Genomic DNA, 23,610 nt, shown 5'->3' on the forward strand with positions numbered 1-23,610 from the left:
GGATATAATAGTCAGGTAGATTTCTCTTTGTGTAGTATTTTGAACGTAGTAAATAATATAAGTAATTTATTAATGACTGGTTTTGACAATATTTTAAGCTTTGGAGTTTGAAATAGTACCTTGTTTTAAGTATAGGACACGTTAGCTAATGTGAAGACTTGCATATTTACGAAAGGAGAAACTAGGAAATGCTCTCTCAGGCCAAAAAAAAACATTTAAATTTAGATGGGTACTAAACCTTCAGACGTACAGATTCTGCAAGTACAGAAACAGTAGTATCTATCAGAAACCTCCAGGACCATCCTTTGGTTCAAGAGATGGAGGATCAGACTTAATGAAACACCCTCGCACTAAATAACTAATTAACTAATAACGGGCAATATTTCTAAACAAATTATTTGGAAACAATTCGACGGCTTTCTGAAACCAGCACTAATTCCACAGAACTTTCGATATTGTACGTTTTAATTCGGCTAGTATTTAATAAATTACTTTAATTACCTTTTCCAATATCTATTCGGCAGTTGAAGTTGTCAGGGTAAATCAATCCAAAATGTTCTAGAGCTGTATGCAGGAATGTCAATAACACGAGTAAAGCAGGTGTAGAATGCTGGCGGTTAAATTGAATGTCTTTGTCAAAGCGGGTACAAACCACGAACTAAATAGAAATACGGAGTTCAAGTTTACTCTTGGACCTTCGTCGTAATTAATCGCCAGTTTAATTATTTCGTCAATCGACTAGCAACCCGGAAAGCAAGAGACATGTTAAAGAGAAAAACCGATATTAAATAAATTATTTGTAAAGGTTTAAACTAGGTATTTGTTAATTGTTCTAATGTAGCGAAAAAGAAAGTAAAAAACAAGTTACACGGTTGTATTCACTATTATTATAACCAATTCCGTGAGAGGTGAAAAGGAAATGGTGTATGGAGAGCAGGGATATGCTTCGAAACGTCGACATAAGCTTCGCCCCGAGGACTTATAGTCTCTCGAGTACGCTAAAGCACTTTGAATTATCGTTCCACTATAATTGATAAGTAGAACAAATGTTAAAGGATAAAGCTCCTTATCTCCCCCACAAATTCTTTTGAACTATTTCTTAAGTTTCCCTACTCCCCTCATCCTCTCGATACAACTTTTACTTTGTTGTTATTTTTTTGCTGTGGTTTTTGGCTTAAAGTGCTTACGCTATCCTGTCTAAAAATTGACAAAGCATAAACTGTATTTGATTATGCTGATGATTGATTAACCGATTATTATAATAATGTAATTATTGTTGAGCCAGAAAAAAACTACTCTTCTCACTTGATTTAGAATAGGCCATACGCTTTGACACCTACTTACACACTTATTAGAGCCAAAGTCCGAGGATGCGTCACGTATTTAGTGATGGGTCGCTTCATGTGTTCACAATTATCGAAAATTTGAGAAGCGTTATTCCTTTGCTCTTTACACAGAGGTGTAGGCCTGTTAGCCAGGTGAAAATTGTACGTAAACACAACACCGAGTTTCTGAGTCCTTATTTCGATTCTTAGTAAAAACAATGGTCTTTTTAGATGGTGACGGATGGACCCATTTAGGTACTAATTTAATTGAAGAACAATTGAAAAAAAGCCTAACTATCAAAAAAACCGCTGCATTACCACTTTTAAACATCTCCTATATATGCACCTCTCCCTCTATACAGAGTCTATTTAACTACAGTTTAAATTTAAATAGTAATTATTATGTGTGGTGTTTAATTACCGTTAGTCGTTAATAATAGCACTCTCAACACGTTGGCACGATAAAGAAAATTTTTTCATTTTCTAAAATTTCCAGCATTGTATAAATTCACTTTTTTCACATCCTACATGTATTTGTATAACTTAAAGATGTTTATAAATCTCAGGCCCTGAAGATGATGTAAATAAAGATCGAAACGTTGGCACGATAAAGAAAATGTTTTTCTGAAACCTACATCACATCAGACCGCATCTCACGATTTCTGACTATGTAATTATTATTTTCGGTGTTAATTTTCAGAGTAACTCATTTTAGTTTTAACCCATTTTGTTTTTTTATAAATCTATTGTTTTACTTCGATCACCACGACATAGTTTATTTTTGTGATAAAATGTTAACAACTCTTACTTTAACCTAAGTATTATTCTAAGGGGACATTCTTTCCCAGAATAAATTATTTCTTCTTCTTACAAATAATTCGGCACTCTCAACACGACACACAAGGATGGCACAATTACACAGAAGACAAACACTTTGAGCCCTGAAGATGATCTCAATAAAAGATCGAAACGTTGGCACGATAAAGAAAATGTTTTTCTGAAACCTACATCACACCCGACCGCATCTCACGATATCTGAATAACTATCGATTAACGGTCACTAATCTCTACACATTGTTAACTATATTGTATATTGTTCAGGGCAATCGTTAGTTTTATTGAATAAGTGACAGACCTGTGGAGGTATAATCTCTTTTTTTATGTTAAAGCGAGCTGTAGGAATTTGCTTTCGTGTCAAATTTGTAAGAAGTAGGAAAAATGAAGTTCCGTCTACCCCTGCAGTAAAAGTCCTTGGACGGAGGGATAACCGAGGCGTAACGATATGTACGAGCGAGTGCACAAATTGCCTGCGGTGGTGTTACATGTCACAACTAGATAACATAATATGCCCCCCTTTTCGCCTCGCCAAACCGGCAATCAATCCTACCACAATTTAACAAGACACAACAGTTTTTCTTCTCCGCCTAAGCCTTTTTCAACTCTCTTGAATAATTTATGGAAATTTATCTTTTGTTTACCCTCCCGGGCCGTTTCTAAAATATTAATCGCTGAAAAACGATTTTTTAACTGGGCAAGAATGCAAATTACTTCTTAAGGAGTAGAGGGTTAATCTTTCTTTGAAATGAATCGTTACATCTCAATTATTTTCTCTTCTCTTATTTATTTTATATATACTTTTATTTGTAATTTCTAGTTTATGTACATTTTCGAGGCACCGTTAATGTTTCAAATAATTTTTGTATTATCCGAAACTTTAAAAGACTGGCATAATAAAACGAAAATTGGTTTTGAGAGGATGTTTCTAACTAAGTGAGCACGTAGTTCTAAAAGCTAAAATAAGGTGTAACCAAATTATGTATGTGTGAAATTGTTAATTACTGGTTTTTATGAAATTTTTATTGTTAAATGTGTTGTTTCTATTGTTCCAAGTTTTAGAGTATGTTTATTTTTATCCTTTGCTATTTGCATCGAGTCGTGTTGTAGTTTCATGCTTGCTTGAATTATTGAGGTTTCGTAATGGTTTTTGTGAGGGAGTTTCGCGTAGTTTGATTTTCCGTTATTTTCCTATACGATGTTTTAAATTCTTTGTTAAGTTCTTTAATTCACCTCCTTTATCACTGATCTGTTAGTCTCGCATCCGTTAAGGCGACTTTTGTCAAGTGGGTAGGTTTTTCAGTAGGTTTTGTGTTCCTGGTCTTCAATTCTCTTTTAATGCCTAATTTTTTATTTAAATTTGTTAATTTGTAGTTTATAATCCTATGTTGAACGAGGCCAATTTAGTGTTTGTTATTATGGTGTCGTTTCGTTTCTGTGCGTGTTTTGATTATTGTTTTATTTTTCGTGTTTACGTTGTAGCCCTTATCGTATGTTTGTAATTATTTCGTTTCAGTATTTCCCTCTAGGGTTGTATTGTTTTTAGTCTGTCCATTGATTTGAATCGGCTTGTATGTCGTTAGAGTTGATGAGGGTGTTGGTCTGCCGAGAATTCTCGCTGAACCTGCATAGGGTCACTTACAGTGCCAGTTTTTCAGTGAGGAACTGTATTGTTTTAGTCGGTCTTTTTATTTAAGTCTTCCTGTATGACGTTATGATGTTATGATGGGTGTTGTTCTGCATGTCAGTAAACTCATGTTGAAGTGGCATAGGATCATTTGTTGGGTCCGTCTTCACTTGCGGGTTTGTTTAATTATTCAAAAGCGTTTCAACATTATCTTTTGGTTCCTAATTTCGTGGTCCGCTTGACCAATTAATATATTACAATTAATTAAAATTTTTTGGTTGAGATAAAAAAGTCAATGGCACGAGCGGGATTCGAACCCACGATCTTCGGCTAGATACGCCGCTGCTCTACCACTTGAGCTATCGTGCCCTCTATCACGCGGACACCAACTCCCCATCTGAACCTACCATTCGAATTTCCTTCCTTTTTTGCCATTGTTCAAGTTAGTGTCCGAGCGACTTTTTATCTTAACTAAAAACCTTAATTAAATGAAATTTACTAACAATGTTGGAGTGTAAATGCAATGTGCTTACAACGACTTCCAAATCACCAGGGATCCCTTAAAAAAACAAAACTATCTTCGAAATAAGACGTTTATCATTAAATTATATCTACCAAGATAAAATCATTTACAAATAAAATAAAGTTTTTCACCTATGTGCTTTCCCTTAAAAAAACATACCAGCACAGAATATTTAATATATGAATAATTCTATCTTTTGTGTGTTGGGACAATGAAAATGTTTAACTATTAAAAAAACATCACAACGTTACAAGTTTAGCCGGGGGAAATATAAGTAAAAACCCCGTTTGATCTGGTTTAAATTGGACACCCTTTTATATTCGAACAGGAACATTTTCGCCCCAGATGTTTTATTTTTGAAAAATTATTTTTAAGTAAATAAACTAGATTTATAATAAACTCTACAAATTGTTTCATTATTAAGTCAATAAACGTAAACACGTCAGAATGTGGTGGAGATATATCATATTAGAGCTACGAGAGGATCTTGAATTGTGACAATGAATCATGCAAATGTGCTCTGTTTTACGTCATTTTCAGTGTATAGGAGGTCATTTGTTTGCATCAAATAATTCATATGTCCCTCTAATATAATACAGGGTTTCTGCTTAATAAATTGAGTTAATTTTGAAGTACAGTGTTAATATTTTGCTCATTATTTACTTTTGTGAATCACCCAACATGTGTGGGGTAAACCAAATTCTTCCTACCCTTTTAAAACAATGAGCAGGGCCGGTCTCTTATCATTTTCTGGTACTTTTCAATTGTTCCTTATAGCCTGATATTTCCTCAAATCTGGAAAAGTGCCTACCTGGTATCCGTTTTTGAATCTGGCTATAAACGCTATTTCACTTTCTTAAGACCCATTTCCGTTGAATCGTCTATACCAAAACTTTGTGAAAAACTAGTTCTTGAGCAAAAGATTTTCTTCAAAATAAAATTTACCAATTTCAGCATGGTTTTACAAACGGTTGATCTATACTAGCGAATCTTCAACTCTTCAGGATAACGGGTTACAAACAGGAACTTGTTATTTCAAATAGGAAAATAATATCGAATAACAGGACGCTCTAGATGTGGCTCATTTAAGCGGGTTCAGCCTGGTGCTAATTTCGGTCCTCTTTTCCCAAAAACAAAATCATCTCCATTTTTTATTGCAGTGTACGAGACATTTTCGCTAGTTGCACAGAAAGTCGAATAACATAAAAACTAAATTCAATTCACTAGTTTCGTGGTCCGCTTGACCAATTAATCTTTATCTCAACTGAAAAACTTAATTAATTGTAATAAAAACTAAACTTTAGTCAGTTGGTTTTGAACTAGGTATCGAAACATTTCAATCTTTTTTGAGATTAAACAAAAACTTCAACTTCAATATTTATTTATGCTTTGTTTCTCAAACGTTAATTTCCTTAAATTTGTAATTGTGAATGGAAATTTGCTCCCGGCTGAATCGCGCTTAAATGAACCACAAATAGAGTGTCCTGTAAGAGAGCGGCTCCGATTTAATGCATGGTGTAAATAAAGCTGTAGTTGAACCTAGACTAATAAAATGGAAGCCCTTACTATCTTCTTATATCCTTCTACTGCCATACTATCCATTATAGATTTAATCCTAAATAAATCAATAGCACATAATGTCTACAGATATATAATTTATGAAAAACCAACGAGAAAGATAGGGGGAGAGAAAATCAATCTATGCATGGTTGTGATGTACCTCATAAGCATGCAAAACACTCTTTTATATGTTTTTAGTTGGTAATTAACCAAAACAATTATTTATGCAAAGTACGTTTGAGGTGTCAAATTAGTCTCACGAGCGGGACTCGAACCCTCGAATGTATAGCCCAAGTGTTAGAAGCCTCTGATCCGAAGGCCGTAGGTTCGAGCCCCGTCCATGATACTAATTTTTCAACTCAGCCATACTTTCCATAATGGTTAAATTAGATAACAAAACTCAAGTTGTGTTCTTTAATGAAAATTCTAAATTAATTAATAATGTATTTTACAAATTATTGGAAATGAATTTATAAATGTGATAAAGTTACAATTTCAGCATTACGAATTACAGCAGGTAAGTTCAAATTTATAGTTATTTAATAGCCCTGTGTATAGTATGTATTATACATAGTGAGTTTAACTTCTGTTCTCGCATTTATTTTTTAATTGAGGGATAGATATGCCCAATCTAAAATAGCTTTTGATCTAACTCTCTAGAGCTTTTGAAAGCGGTTTGACGCTTAAAATAGATAACAAAATTCAAGTGTGTTTTTGTTGGATGAAGATTCTAAATTAATTAATAATGTACTTTACAAATAATTGTAAATGATTTTATAAATGTGATAGTTACAATTTCAGCTGGTAAGTTCAAATTTATAGCTATTTAATAGCACTGTTTATAGTTTGTATTATACATAGTGAGTTTAACTCCTGTGTCCTCACCATTATTTTTTAATTGAAGAATTTCCCTCCTCCCTAAAAAAGTGGCTTTTGATCTAACTCTCTAGAGCTTTTGAGAGGGATTTTGACGCTTAAAATAGATAACAAAATTCAAGTTGTGTTTTTGTTGGATGAAATTGTAAATTAATGATTATGCTTTACAAATAATTGCATATAAATTTATAAATATGATGAATTGTACAATTTCAGCTGGGAAGTTCAAACTTACAGCTATTTAATGACGCTGTATGTGGTATGCATTATACAGAGCGAGTTTAATTTCCGTTCTCGCCTTTATTTTTTAATTGAGCGATATTCCCAAAACAAAAATGGTTTTTGATCCAACTCTCTAGAGCTTTGAGAGAGTTGCAAACGGTTTTTAATTTAGATCAACTGCGTTAAGTTGTTTGCTAAAACTTTTTTCCGAACACGGCTTTTCAAAAAAACGAGATTTTCTCTTATTTCTTCAAACGCGAACCAATTTATTTATTTATCATCTAAACTGATGAGTATTTTATTGTTATTATTATTATTATATTATTATTATTATGGTCTTATCACTCTGTCCTGTCGAGTAGTTTAAAACTTTTAGTCCCATGATAAACTAGACAATAAATAAAATATTACATTTTTCCCAAAAACCCCTTAATAAAATAAATATGGGGGAAGGGACAGAAGTTAAAAGTCATCCTGTATGTGGTTCGCACCATGTGTAGACGTCCGAGTCATGAACTATGGAAAAATATATCGAAACCACAAGTCCCTTTCACTTGACCACAATTATTATTAACGCTGCATCGTTACATTGTTATTAAAAAGGGGTAATAATAAAACAAAAACAATAGAGAATAATGCGCCAAACTTAAGAATAAATACTAAACTTTAACTGGTATACTTTATAAAAACATCAAAGTTTGTGTCGGTAAAGCGTAGCGTGTTTACAACCTGAGGCGGGGAATTATTCAACAGGATGGAAGTTACAGTTCTCTAGTTAGCAAAGATTGGCCGAACTATGCTGAGAGTGAGCTCTCAACTGAATGGACGATATCTTATTCATTTTGGTAATTTCACGTGAAACATTCGATCCAAATTTAAACAGCTAGTTTCAGTTTTAGCATCTTTAATAGTTCAGCGTACAAATATTCTACTAAACAATAACAATAGCTGTACAAATTAATTTTTAATAATATATTAAAAATCTGGTTGAAAATAGTAAATAATCGGTAAGATATCTCAAAAGAAGACTGTTTGTTAATAAACAGGCGTGATTTCCTCCTGGCTGAGGCGACTGGTCCGTTGGTCTAGGGGTATGATTCTCGCTTAGGGTGCGAGAGGTCCCGGGTTCAAATCCCGGACGGACCCGATAAAATTTTACATTCATTTTTTTTCAAATTTTTAAATTAATGATGAAATATTATGTAAGGACTACTCACGTCACAAAGTTTGCCGGTGAATTTCTTCGCACGTTCAGAGAAAATAAAAGTTCGTGTCAGATCTATGGTTCAAAAAACCTTTTGCAGATATTCAATACTTTTTTTAAACTACGCACTGTTTTCGTCATAAATCTATTCTCTTTTGGATTAAATTTCCTTTAAATAGGCCACTTCTGGAACTTTCATTAAATTTTTGGTAAAAAAAAATCGCAAAATTTTTCAAAAATGCTAAATTAAAAATATGAAAAACAAACTAAATTTGCAACCTCAATGAAAAAATTCACGGTGGAGCATGGTAAATTTCATAAAAACTTCAATCGTTTAATAAGCTTTCTATTGGTTTATTTAATTATACTTTTTCTTTAATTACATCGAACGAAATTACAAAAAATTATAGATCAAATGGGTTTATTGTCGTATTTCAGCTTTTTGTCCTAGGCAAAATTTATTTCCGAACTTTAGCTAATAAAAAAACATAAAAAGAAAGAATAATAAAACAAAACACATAGAAAAAGTCAATAGTCAACATAGGGAAAAACGAAAGCAGAAAAATTAAGTGGACAAGATAACCACACTGAACGCAGACAAATAAACACAAAACATCTCAAAACCAACTTTAATTTAATAAAAAAGCACATAAAAAATTCAACGTAAAACTAAAGAAAACACTTCAAAAAAGACAATAAATATGGCGAACAGCGAAAGTAGAAAAATTAATTGGAAAGATAACTACACTAATCGCAGAGAGAAAAGCAGAAATGTTCTCAAAACGAACTTTAACCTAATAAAAAACATTAAAAAAAGAAAAATAATCATAATGTCGTTGTTCACGATGTTTATCTTTTTTATGTGTTTATTTGATTTTTACGTTCAATTTTTCTTTTTTTGAGCTTTTTTATTAGGTTAAAGTTGGTTTTGACAATTTTTGTATTTTTTGTCTGTGGTTATTAGATGTGTTTATTTATGTGTTTTAATAGATTTTTCTTTCTATTTATGGTTTTTTTATCAGGTTAAAGTTGCGAAATAAATTTTACCCTGGACAAAACATTGGATTACTACATACATTCACCCCTCTACTCCTTTTCACACTGACACCACTTTTTCACCATAAAATTTTAGCATTTGGCTTCGATGAAATTAAAAAAAAGGCCTATTAAGTTTATTAAACGTTGCAGTTTTTATGAAATTTTCCAAGCTCTACCGTGAATTACTGATTTTAAATTTATCAATTTTTTAAAGATTTACTGTTTGTTTTTTGCCAAATATTAAAATGAAAGTTCTGGAAGGGGCCTATTTAAAGGAAACCCAACGATCTTTTCAATGTTTTTTTTTTAATTTCCTCAAAAAATGAATAGTTGAAGAGTTACGAGTAGATTTTTGACGAAAACCGTAGATCGTTGAAAGAAATGTTTAATACGTGCAAGAGGGTTTAGAATCGTGTCATTTTTCATGAAAACATTTTTTTCACTCTGGAGATGTTAATTCACAGGCAAAGTTTATGCTGCATGTAGCCTAACTCCCTGAATAGGTAATTTTAAACATTACTTACATGGTAAATTTTGTCTCATCCTACTAATTATCTATAAACCTATTGTCTTCTGGAAAAACGGTAATCCTTTCGGACGATTAACCGTTTAATGTGATTTTGGCAGGGATCCAGAGAAACGAAGTGGTGCCCATTAGGCGGAATTTATAGAGTCTGGAATAAGTGAAAATGGTCCATGTTCAGGTTAATAGATCGATTAAGGCCGGGTATCCCAGCCAAATTCCGCAAATCTTTTTACGTACATTGCGTGCGTATAAATTTCCTGAATAAAAAATTCGGTAATCCTTCACAAAAATACTCGCTTTTGCAATGTGGCAATGACTGATAAACTTAAAAAAAAGGACTATTGTCATGCATGATAGATACACCACTTTTTCCCTCATTCGTAGGGTCTCGTTTAAGGGCTGTTAACTGAGCCTCTCTATATTTCTCCTTAGATCTCCATCTCCGAACGTTACGGTAAAGGACCCATTTTTTTCCACCCTTTAGCCATTATTTTTAAAAATGGGTCGTTTACAACACCCTCCGGGGAAGAATCGCTGACAGGCGTAGCATATGTTTGTTACAAGACGGTCCGATAAATTTTACATTAAACAATGTCTAAATGTCTCATCTGTTGAGTGTTTTTACAATATCGCGTTGGTTATTTACAACTTAATTTTCGATTCGGTCGAGATCGACAGGGGTTGGTTGGCTGCAAAGTTGTCGTCCTTAAAAGTTTCGGTTCTGTATTTTATTAAGGTTAATTATATATTAATAATAATTGAATAAATGTAAATTTTTTTTTACTTAAATCAAGTAGGAGGCCTACTAACATACGAATTATTAGAATTGCATTGCTCATATTTCCTTTTACATGCATGTAATTAATTAATCGCCTATTTTAAAAGATCTCGGTCCAAATATAGTTTTTAAAATATATATGTGTTATTCAGCGACCGGTTGTTGAAATTTTTTGAAGTACTGAGGACCGGTCAGGAATGGAGTATTTTAGATAAACACATTTTTCGTGTTTTGCGACGTTCCAACCTTCATTCGTGTCATTTTCAGGATCTGAAGGCCTGAAGATGACCAAATACGGGTCGAAACGACGGCAAAAAAATTAAAAACGTGTTTATCTAAAATATTTTATTCCTCACCGTTGCTCAAGACTTCAGCAAATTATTTATAAATTTTTAAATTCACTAATTTCGTGGTCCGCTTGACCAATTAAACATTACAATTAATTAAGGTTTTTAGTTGAGATGAAAAAAAGTTAATGGCATGAGAGGGATTCGAACCCACGACCTTCGGCTCATAAACTCATAAGGTGGGGTTGAGATGGGGAGTTGATGTCCGAGTGGATCGAGGTCACGATAGCTCAGGGGGTAGAGCAGCGGCGTATCTAGCCGAAGGTCGTGGGTTCGAATCCCTCTCGTGCCATTAACTTTTTTTCATCTCAACGAAAACCTTAATTAATTGTAATTTATAAATTTTGTTCCAACATAGTATTTTAATTGACTAATAAAGAAACACATTTTATTAGATTTGAATTCTCATTCTCCCTCTCACTCACTCTCATTCTCTCTCACTCCCTCCCTCTATCCCACCCTCTCTTTCTCTCTCTCTCTTCCTCCCTCCCTCTCTAACTCCCTCTCTCTCACTTTTTCTCCCCCTCTCTCTTTATCATTAACTCTTTCTACTTATCTATGAGTGTCTAAATCTAGTCTAGTCTATCGAACTTACTGTCTGGTCCGTTTAGCTATTGCTCTCCCTACATCACTATAGAGCTAACGCTTACTCTAATTAATTGAAAAATATGCATCGTACACTATGTTTCTCACTCAACAAAGGTTTTCTGGCACCTGAATATTTATGCAAGATCCATTCATTATACTTCTTCCTTAATTAAATATACGGAATCCCTTAAGTGACGAAGAACCCTAAGGTTCGATGCTAATTAATTGAAGAATACAAATGTTGCCACCCCTCGTCAGAAGGGGGCGAGTCGTAACGATCAATTGTGCGAATCGGATGACGACGATTGATTACCCCCTGAAATATGTTATTACTCTTTAGAACATATTATTTCTAATTATTCATTAATAAAAACATCGAAATTAACTATGACATATCTGGATCCACAATAATCGGTTTCCACTACCAATCGGTAAAGACACAGGGATGTGGGTGTTTTTGGTAAATTCGACGCAGCGATACACTGCCCGTGGTGAGTGTCCAGGCTGCGGCAATACAACGCTCGGCCGAACATTTCCGATTCATCGGAACAAAAAAGCTTTCACAAACCGAGGAAATTGTGCTTCCGCTTCAACAAGCCTACAATCCAGACCTTTTTCCTTCAGACTACACTTCATTCGGATAACTCGCTTTTGTCCGAGCCAAAACTTCCATTTGGTAAAGGCGGACAACATATTGACCTTTTTCCACATCCCATCAATCTTTAAAAATGAACAATTCGGCCAATGAATCGGAACAAAAATCTCATTTTATTGTTGTATTCTTGTTATTATTAACGATAATTGTCAAGATAGGGAAATTTGTTGTTCTTCTAATGAGAGATTCAAAGAAAATCAAATTGAATCTTCTACAATATAACTAAATCTAGTTTCTGGCACACGCAAGGCCAAATAAAAAATATTTAATAAACAACTTCAGTTTTAAATAGTGGAGCTAAAAAAAGCCGTGTTAGAATGTTTCTGTGACATCTCTACTCCATTAAAATTGACGTAATATTGACAATTACACGGGTTGTCCTTTTCAAATGGCCCGCCAGAATCTTTTTTAACCCATGACGCTATAAAATAATACGCGTTTAATATTTTTTAGTCTAGTTTCAATGTTTACCTTCTTTTGGAGAAAAATTATACAGGGTACCTCAGCCTCAGTTCAACTTCGAAATTTCAAATACGACCCTATTTTAAAAGATTTTTTCTGCTGAAAACAATGGTGCAGTAGGATTGTAAATCGGTCAAAAATTGACAAACTTATGGCAAAAAGTTTGAAAAAACGCATTTCGTTTGTTTCGTTGTTAATCCCAAAATAATTGGCTTCGTCACTAAAGTAAAAATTAATTGCCTTTATTGTTTACATTCTGTTATTGTTTGTCAACCTTGCATTATGAGAGCAAATCTTAATTCCTGGAAGTAAATAAACTTTACAAAAGTACTTATTCATTACATTCAGTATTCCATTCAAAATGAACCGAAGAGCACATTTTTCCGATCAACAGCGAGTTGATAGTGGTGGTATTGAGCGTCGAACGAATTGTACCCCAGACATTTCCTGATCGACCCAGAGTAAACCACAAAACTTTTCTTCGTATTGCTCGCAATATGCGGAGATACGGATCAGTTGCTGATGAAACCAGCAGCGTAATTTCGACAAGGAGCTGACTATTTTACTGTATGTTTGCGAAAATCCGAATTCCTTTCTCCGAAATGTGAGAAGGATTTTAGGTTTTTCAAAAAATAAAATTAAAGATGTACATCGGACTTTCAATTTTAAGCTCTCATTTTGACCCCATTTTTTTGGATTTGCGTGACTGAAGAAAACGTTCTTCCATACATCCTATGGACTGATGAATCCAAGTACACCTCCAATGACACACTAAACCGTCGGAATTTTCGATCGTGGTCAGAAAAAAATCCAAGAATTTCGTACTTTGGTCATCATCAGGTGGTTAACAGCATCAACGTTTGACGAAGACTTTTCGGAAATAAATTAACTGGGCATTATTTCTACGAAAATAATTTAAATGGTGCTAAGTTCGTCAAATTTTTGAGGGAGGTTTTACGAAAACTATTATATGTTGTTCCTCTCCAACATCGATAATGATTCTCGAGCAAGATGGATATCTAATTATTTGCAGGTGAGACGTTATTGAATCCTCACTTCCAGGGATAAGCGGAAAGATCTCATGGCACGATTTGTTGGCCTCCTAGGTCACCCGATTTAACTTCACTTGACTATTTTCTGAGGCGCCGTTTAAAAAAGAGTGTCTAGGCCAATTATAACCCATCAACCTCAGTTGACGAACTGCAACAAAGGATAGAAAATGCTTGTCAATCGATCTCCCCTGCCTCTATCGCTCTTCTGAGTACCGGTGAAAAAAAGCACAATTTTGCATCTTTATGCAAGGCAGGCAGTTCGAACATGAAATGTGATTAATAAATAGCAAACCAAATGACTGGTTTATCCAACTTCTTGTCATAACTTGTTTTCAGCGTAAAAAAAATCCTTTAAACAGATGTGTAGGGTCATATTTGAAATTTTGAAATTGAACTGGGCCTGAGGTACCCTGTATATTTTTTCTCCAAAATAGGTAAAAATTTGAAACTAGACTAATAAAAATTAAGTAGTTATTTTTTGTTTTTTTGATAGCATCATTGGTTCAAGAGAAATTCATCCGGGCCACCTAAAAAGGACACCCGGTATATGGTCAAAAAATCCGAGTCTCACTCATGTAAAAACCCAAATTTCACCTTTGCACTCGCAGGAAGCAAAAACATTACTGGGTCCGTCCGGGATTTGAACCCGGGACCTCTCGCACCCTAAGCGAGAATTATACCCCTAGACCAACGAACCAGTTGCCTGGAAGTGAAAGGAATCAAATCCCAATCTTACAAAAAGTCTTTCATTAATCCCGCTATGATCGGATTTTACAATATGCATTATACTACTTGAACAATTAATTTCGCGTGCAGTTAATTCGTAAATTCCTTAACTCGTCTTTCTATAATCCCCTGTTATTTATTTTCTCTTTTTCCTTCTCCGTATGAATTTCATTCATTGTACCACATTATCCGTCCACCTTTGTCGATAGAATAACTCAGAGCCTCTTTCAATTTTTTGCCATTGAATTACATTACAATGTTTTGAATTTTCATTCACTAGCCGAAGGTCGTGGGTTCGAATCCCGCTCGTGACACTGACTTTTTTATCTCAACTAAAAACCTTAATTAATTGAATGATAGTTTTGAATTTTTTTCAACTTTGTACCGTAACTTTGTCATTTTTTGACCAATATAAAATCCGACTGCAAAATTGTTTTCAGCGTAAAAAAGTCTATTACAATGATGTGTCAGGGTGGATAGGGTTCGTATTTGAAATTTTGAAGTTGAACTAGGCCTGAGGTACCCTATATAATTTTTCTCTTAAAAAAGGTAAAAATTTGAAACTAGACTAACAAATATTAAATAAGTATTTTTTTTATAGCGGCCAGGTTCAAGATAAATTCGGCCGGGCCATCTAAAAAGGAAGCCCTGTATATATTTCCGTTTTGTAGTAGAACGAATGCAATAAGTGGTACTTTATCATTTTACATAAAAATGAACAACTGGTTTTTTTACTGTTTTCGTTTTAACTCTCATTGATTTTATTTTAAGAGTTGGCCTAGATCTTTTAACGAACAAAACTGGCTTAGTATATTCCTCCTTGAACAATATGCAAAAGGCAGATTTTGACAAAAATTTATATTCTCCAACAGACAATCGTTCAAAATAACACATAAAACTGTCGACTGCATTGTCAACGGAGAAAAAAGGTAAAAAAGAGACTCATGAGATAAACAGGTAGACGATGAGGGTTGCAGGTGAAAAGGCAGGGCCGGATGTTTTTAGACCAGCTAGTATAACGTACCTGGAGCAGTGATGCTGTGGGATCAATACGCCATCAAGGGTTCCTTTTATTGTCTTCCCCTCTCGCTCGCTCACCCTCCCTTCGGCAATTATATTTGGCACAGAGCTTAAAACACCCCCTTCAACCCCCGGCCGACCTTCGGCCCTTTACATGAACGGCATCCGCAGTCGAACGAAAATTCTCCATTAACTAAAATCATTCAACAAATGAGCTCTGTCCTTTCGTTTATTCCTCTATCCCGGGGTGGCTCCGCCCCTGAGATTGACAGAATCTTTTTTTTTTCTCTTTTGTAATATTTTTCGTACGTTTCCGCTATGCTTTCTTTTGAATTATGTTACCTTTTAAATCTTTTCGTCAGTGGAACAAATGGATATCCTTCAATTCGATCACCTTTTAATATTCATAAAGACTATCATTTCGCAGTGTACAGGGTGACTAGAGATAAGTGTCGAAAATTTCAGGATGTGTTTCTGTTCACCAATGCAACAAAAAACCTCCTATAAACCATGTCCAAATCTCAACTGTAAAGAAGTAATTTCAGGCTTTTTTTTTTTTTTAATTTTCGACTTTGTTCTGAATTGCTCTTAAACTTCAGAATTACTCTCTGTAGAAAAACTTGGTTTGTTCCACCTGAAATAACGTTAAATTTGCTGTAAGAAAACTTATTTACATTGCAGAATTGATGGAAAAGTTCTCCACGAAAAATTCAGAAAATACAAAAATGTTGAAATTTGGAATTTTTGGAAATTGTTGAATTGGTAACTGTTAATAACTACAAATTGCTGGAGTTTTGTGAATTCCCTCAAAAGTTTCCCATTCCATTAGCTTCTGGAAGGCCCAAAAGTTTTGCATTTTGTTGAAAATGTGTCGATGAGAGGGAGTTGCTAAAATCGGAAAACAACGGCGTTACGTTTTATAACTTTTCCACTCTCACTAGCGCTAAAAATAATAACTTAAACAGAATACTGTTCTATGAACTTGGGGGGTAGAGCGTAATTTTAGGCTCGGTGAACAAAGAGCGCTGCCCGTCCTGAAAGGGATTACAGCCTAGGATACCATACCATGGATTAAGCAGATGACCAACAACAACAGAGTCGATGTGTCGAGCATAGTTCGCAACAGGAACGAGAACAGTATTGAGATATACTGATGGGACCAATTTCTTGTTTAGTGTGAACATTATGTAAATTATGTAATATGTTACCTTGATTCTCCATTGTCGGGGTGGGTTCGAGGATATGCAAGTGATTGGAGATATTACGGGTAGTTGTGGCGGGATCTTTATCGGGAGTAAGGACTGCGGTATCATCAGCAAAGGTGAGGGTGATATTGTTAGGCTCTCAACATTCTACAACCCAGCAGATGCTTCGCGTTGTAGTCACATATTCTCATTCTTAGAGCGTAAAGAATATTTTATGGGGATATTCCGTCGTCACAAGCGTTTGACCGCGTCGGACATGAGGGTCTTCTATGAAAACTAAAGCGCGTCCTTCTAAATTCCTTGTACCATATCCTTTGCTCTTACCTCGCAGGGCAATTCTTCCGAGTTCGCCTAGGGTCGGACTACTCCTATGGGAGCGGAACTGTCACAGGGCAGTGTGCTCGGACCACTCCTGTACCTCCCTACACCTCAGAAATCCCAACTACACCCTCTACTCTCCTTGCATTCTTGGAAGAAGACACAGCCGTGATTTCCTCTAATACCGATCCTGCAAGGAGAAGATCCAGGCTCACATCCAACGAATAGGAGAATGGAGCAAACATTGGAAGATGAAAGAAGCAAAACCCCTCACGCAATATTCTTGAACCACAGCCCTAAAAACGACTGTGTACACTACTTTAGGTTCTATCTTGACACGCCCATAACCTGGAACCGGCCATACGGATAAAAAGACAGGCATGAACAGACTCTTCGGTCTTCTCTATAAACTGCTTGGACGGAAATCTAACATGTCGACAAAAAACAAATTGACACTCTACAAAACATTACTGAAACCGATTTGATGGATAGATTAGAATTGGGGCACCGCTATACTTGCCAATATCCAACGAATTCAATCCCTCCAATCCGAAATCCTCTTATTCATTGTCAACACTACTATGTCTCCAATATCACCCTCCACAACGACCTCAAGATACCCTTTGTAAATTTTTCACATTCCGTGAAAAACTAACCTAACACAGCCCAATCCATGACCAACATATGGGGACCGCGGTAGCCGAGTGGTTAGCGTGAGGCTCTCGGCTCATAGGCCCCTTGGTCTTGGGTACGATTCCCACCGACCCCTCTGGCCTTTTCTTCACGATGCCCCCCACCAATATGAATACATGAATACCATATAATAATTGTCCCCTTTGCATCGATCATAAGGCCATTAAAAAAAAAGTCCAACATCTTTTCCCTACAACCCAGAAAGGCAACTGAAGCGGAGATGGACCCGAGACTTTCTTATGAATAGTTCATAACTATTCAGAAAGCTGGGAGAGCAACAATGGTTGCTGGCTCCCCTCAGCATATATGCAAATGATAGATAAATAAAAAAAATCCAAGTTAAAAAACGACGACGTGGCAGTAAAGAACAACAAACTCTCTCGTGATAAACATTTGTGCTGACGGGAAGCCGAAAAGGGCGCAACTACCAACGCAGCAGAAATAAGGTTGCGAAGAAATAAAAGAAAAACTTTGTCGAGAGTTTGTTCATGAAGACAAAACAAAAAACCGCCTACACACTAAAAATTATGTAAGTATGATAAAAATGTCTATGTATAAACTATACCTAGCAAACATAAATATTTTTCATTTTAATTTACGACAAGTCATAGAAGATTATGTTACAAATTAAATGTATTAAATTAAATATAAATATAAGAAGAATAGCGTATGAACATTTCTTTGGTCAATTTAAATTCTAATAAGTTAATTTAATTAAATCGTTCGATCACCGACACTATTGTGCATTGTCATTGAGTTCTCTAGAAATAAAGGAAGTCGTGAAATGGGATCCCTGCTTATCTGGCTGAACTAGAATAAAAAACGCCTCGAGAGAAGGTTGTGAAAGTACAATGGTATCAGATCGGGGAATAGTCAGAGTCGAACCATCTGGAGAATGGCGTTGGAGGAGGTGGAAGAGGGCAACGTTTGAGTGGAGGAACGAGTTGATCCGATAGGGGCAAAAGGAGCACCTAGTCTATCCCCCGGGTCGATGGAATGCATTACCGGGGCCCGGGCGAAATTAGCTTCCCATATGTCTCTCTGCCGTAATCCAAAAGGGGATTTACCCTTCTGAAAGCACGAGAGAAAAGTATGGCAAGTTAAGCTCTTAAGGGAAAGCAATAACGATTTTACTAAAAATTAAATTATGTACGACATGTTAAGAAGGAAAATGGTATTTGATTTTTGGTTTAAGTGTTGAAAACGACCAGCAATACTTAGCAACCTTCCATTTTGCTATAATAATAATTAATTATACTAAAGTAGCTGTAATTCATGGCACATGTGGAAAGGTTTCCGCGCAGTAGATACTGAATAATTTAGGTGTAATTACAGTAAGTCCTCTCTCATTGTCGAATGTAACAAGGAGACCTTTTATCTTTTATCTGACTCTTGCGCTGGACTGCATTAGGCGTACCGTGGAATTGCAGTATTCTTAACATTTGGCTGTCTAGTCTACCAAGGACTACTTAGGAATAGCTACTGTATTTGGCTCATTTGCGGGTTGCTGGCAAGCCTTAAAGCTATAAGGGTTTTGTACTGACTACTGCAATAGTCTTCTTTTGTCCAAATCAGGAAAAGAAACGGGAAAAAATGGTTTCAGTAGAATAGTAGTATGAATGGAATTCTACCATGTGAAAAAATAAACGAACAATTAATTCATATAATTGTATTTTGCACTATGATTCCCAAGTTTCTGGCAATAACAGATGCAAAATTACTTCATTCAAGCAACTCTGTCTTAGAAGTTTGAAAAATTTTTGCGAAATACAGTTGGGAAATTGTCGACTTGTAAGACCCAATAAGTTACATTGATTTCTGAGATGGTGCACAACTTTACAACGAGTTGAAAAGCTCTCACTCTCCCTCTGAGAGCTGATCAAAGTTTTTTTAAACGTCAAGGAAAATCACTGGAAAGTGGTCATGAAGAAAATTGTTGTACATCATTAAATTCAGATAGATTTGTGTCGAATTTTTATAGGTGAATATTGAGACGTCTCATTTGACGATATTTAGGTCGTCGTTGATGGTGTGAAAATATATCGCCCACAAGGAAAGGACAGAATAATAATAACCAAATGCAGATTACATTTGTTTACTTACTCGCAGTCCAAAATCAACTTTTATCCATTATATTAAGTGGTCTATTGACCAAATTACTTCTTTCAATTAATTAATCTTTTTATGTAAGGTTTCGGTTGGAATGAAAAATTTAGTGTCACGAGCTGGATTCGAACCCACGACCTCAAGTCTCACGATAGCTCAAGTGGTTAGAGCAGCAGCGTATTGAGCCGAAGGTCGTGGGTTCGAATCCCGCTAGTGACACTAACTTTTTTATTTCAATCGAAACCTTACATAAAAATATCAACTTTTATATTTTTCTAAGTACAGATTTCCATAATAAAAACAGTAGTAATTTGGATGCAATACCTTTTCAGTCTCTAACTTCATAGGTAGGCAAATCCTATATATTACACACCCAGAAGAAAAGTGACATAATCGAAAAATTATAAAAACCGGATTATTTAGCTTTTTTTAAGTATTCGGGTGATGCTGCAGGATAAATGACATCACTGTAAGTGGACTCTTAGCTACTAGACAGCACTATGTGTTAGTTGTGTTGGTTTAATGCCTGGGATATTGTTCCACCAGGTTTTAGAATCATTAAGGATCCATCTTTGGATGTGTTCTTTTTTGTGGCAAGGTGCTAGGCGTACAGTAGGGTTCGGGATAACAGCAGTCGAGTGTAATTTTTCAGGTTTCCAGAAAAACCCCATGTGGCAGACTCGATCGAAATCCTGTTCGTTGAGAAAGACTCTGAGCAGCATTCTTCTCAAGGGAAGAATGTTTCATAAAATGTAATGAAACCTTATTACGCTATTACGTTTCAAACAAGACTGTTAAAAACAAGAAGTGCTACAGCTGAGTGCTAATTGCTGTAAGTGCTACATAATGGATTTATAGTATCATTCGAACTCTAAATGAAGTTGGTTAAGGATTACAAAAAAATCAAAGATGGCGATAAGCCGAAATGTGTCTGAAAACAAAATCAGCGAATTGGGCAGACCTATATGATCGATTACTATCAAATAATAAGTTCATCACCTTACAGATCACAGAAAGAAATTTCACAATGTAAAGGTTAGTGGAATTTTTAGGAGTTAGCTATGTTAATTTTGAAAATAAAAGAAGAAAAAACGTCTTCATTCTTTTTTTCTTAACGAAAAACCATTTGCACAGTTGTGCTGAGAAATGTAAAAAGGGATTCGATCATCAGAATTCATAACGAAAACATAATTCTGTCGTATTAAAAAATGAAAATATCTCCTTCTTATCTTGAAGACCGTTTAGTATTCATCAACGTTAGAAATAAAACACCAAAAACAACAATTTCCTTTGGGATCTTGCTGAAGCCAGACAGATGGTTTATCATCTATTTTCCGAGAAGGCTTATTAGCGTTTTGAATAAAGACAAATTGGGTGTCGTAAAATTAAGGGTTGATGGATCCGCGCCAGCTAGGCCCAGATCGGTGGTCGGAATGGGAGAAGAAAGAGTTGAACGATGTGCTTTTGACTTATTTCTTACAGTGCAACCAATTACAGGCAAACGTCCTCTGAGTTTCTTTTTATAAAAATTATCCACGTTCAAAACTATAAACCTTATGCCGGCCAATTGTGCAATTTAATCAGTTCCAACGAAAAGCTTCTAAAGACTCTGTTTACTTGGAATTTATCACGATAAATTTGACAATACTCGCCCACCGGTATATGTAACAAAGAGATAGAAGGAGAAGTAAGAGAGGAGAGGGCAGATCGGATCGTACTTTCGAAAGGGCAGTTTTCAAATAACCGTAAGATTTAAAAAAAAGCCATGAATGCATGTCAAAAAAACAATTTTATGGAAATCAAGTCTACTCAGCAACTTCAAAATCAGAAACTTCCACTACTTTACAAACTACCTTAACTAATTATTTCAAAATATCTAACATTTTAGGCAAATACTAACCCCTTGTTGAAATGAAAAGTTTCACGATATCATATTTCTTCTCACGTATTCCGCCAAAGAGCATCTTGAGAATTACCCCATATATTGGAGGACCGGATTGAAAGGAGATCCTAAACAAATATAATATATCCAGTAAACAAACAAAGATGGAATTTCTAAGAGCTCTTAATCTGAAACCTATAGCTTTTGGGATCTTCACGCTATGAATGTTTCATATGGTTGGTTTTTTATTCTAATGAAAAATATTTAATTACGAGAAAGAAATGGAAAAAAAATTAAGGATAGTGAAATTGAAGTGGTAAAACACTATAAATATCTAAGTATAACATTGAATCCTACTATATACTTGTCAAGGCGAAGGTAAATGTGATGTGGAGCTCGGCATTAAATAAGCAAAAATCGGTTGAAGAAAAATTCAAAATTTTTGTTGCTCTACATAGAGGGGTAATTTGTTACGGTGCTCACGTAGGGGGATTTATGATATGATGAAATTGAAAAATTGCTTACATTCTTTACAAAAAGACTTTTTATAGTGCTATGTTACACAACGGCTTTCCTCTTCCTTGAAATGAACTTTGAACCCTTTGTATTTTTACTCCGTAAAATTGCACTAATACTAAAAGTATTGAACATGATTGAGAAAAGCTACCTTAAAATTCAGAAAAAACTTGGACTGGTTTAAAGAATTAATAGACCAATTAAATTATTCAAAATTCGTGAGTGCGGTCTGGTGTGATGTAGGTTTCAGAAAAACATTTTCTTTATCATGCCAACGTTTCGATCTTTATTGAGATCATCTTCAGGGCTCAAAGTGTTTCTTCTGTGTAATTGTGCCTTTCTTGCGTGTCGTGTTGAGAGTGCCCAACACGACACTCTCGAAGACAAACACTTTGAGCCCAGAAGATGATCTCAATAAAGATCAAAACGTTCGCACGATAAAGAAAATGTTTTTTCTGAAACCTACATCACACCAGACCGCATCTCACGAATTTTGAATAATTATCGATGAACGGTCACTAACCACCACACAGACCAATTAAATTTGCAAGAGATTAAATGTGCCCATTTGGAAAAGTATTTTAAACCTAAATCTAGATTTAAAAAATTGTTTCTGGCCGTTTGGCGTAGTGACATAAGAGACATGCACAAACACTTCCGTTAAATTAGAAGGATGGGTCATGCTCCCGTGTGGCAATTGCTATTAAAAATGCACGTAAAAAATGTTATTAAAAAATTAAATTCCCAGAATCTCCAAAGAAGATGGCAGGGTGGGAGATATGCAAAGAAGCGGAGATGCAAAAGTGTATATATTCCTTGTCAGACCACATGAAGATGATGAAGAGGAAAGAGGTGAACCTCACCCCCCTGTGACATGTCGTCATATCCCATGAAGCGATGGAATAGGAGGAGGTGGACTTTACCTCCCTGTAACATATCAGACCCCATGAAGTTAAAGGAAAGGGACGAAGTTGACCTAGAGTTTATCCACCTTTCCTTTTGTCTTTTTTGGATCCATTCTATGATGGAGGATTCTGTGTTTGTTTGTATTATCCCAAGAATAGGTTCAAGGCCTATGTATGATCTTGCAGTACTTTCTCTGCCAAGTGGTCTTTTTTTCGTTACTCAAAATTTTTTTCTTTCCTGATACCCAAGATGTCATCAGGTTGTGTGTTTCTCCAGTTTTGGTGATTTTGGATGCATTCGCTGACTATTTTGGATATAATTTGTTTACATGCTAATGCTTTAATAGTTTGGCTATCCGATCTAAAGAAGATTTGTCAGTGTAATTCTCTTTAAAGGTTTTCCAAGGTACAAGCATTTATGGCATTCATTTCAGCATGAAAGACCGAGGTGTTGGGTTTGACTGTTCATGTTTTAGGCTTGCTGAAAAAACGCCTGAACCGGTTGCTTCATATGTTTTGGGACCATCTGAATGCCATATCACTGTATCTGATGATCTCCTGGATTCGTCTTCTCCTTCTTTTTGCTTCAAATGTTTTGGGATCATCTGTATACCATATCACT

General features: G+C 35.3%; 2 non-coding genes across 2 annotated transcripts; one reads left to right on the top strand and one right to left on the bottom strand.

Annotated features, from left to right (window-relative positions):
* Positions 1-8,041: 8,041 nt before the first annotated feature.
* Positions 8,042-8,113, top strand: Trnap-agg. Its single transcript has one exon. It is a non-coding gene; the product is annotated as a tRNA-Pro (tRNA).
* A 6,129-nt stretch (positions 8,114-14,242) lies between these two features.
* On the bottom strand, positions 14,243-14,314 carry Trnap-agg. Its single transcript has one exon. It is a non-coding gene; the product is annotated as a tRNA-Pro (tRNA).
* Between the last annotated feature and the right edge of the window lie 9,296 nt (positions 14,315-23,610).

The sequence above is a fragment of the Cimex lectularius genome, unplaced genomic scaffold (assembly GCF_000648675.2).
Source record: "Cimex lectularius strain Harlan isolate CLEC.00 unplaced genomic scaffold, Clec_2.1 scaffold335, whole genome shotgun sequence".
In the NCBI taxonomy this organism is placed as follows: Eukaryota; Metazoa; Arthropoda; class Insecta; order Hemiptera; family Cimicidae; genus Cimex; species Cimex lectularius.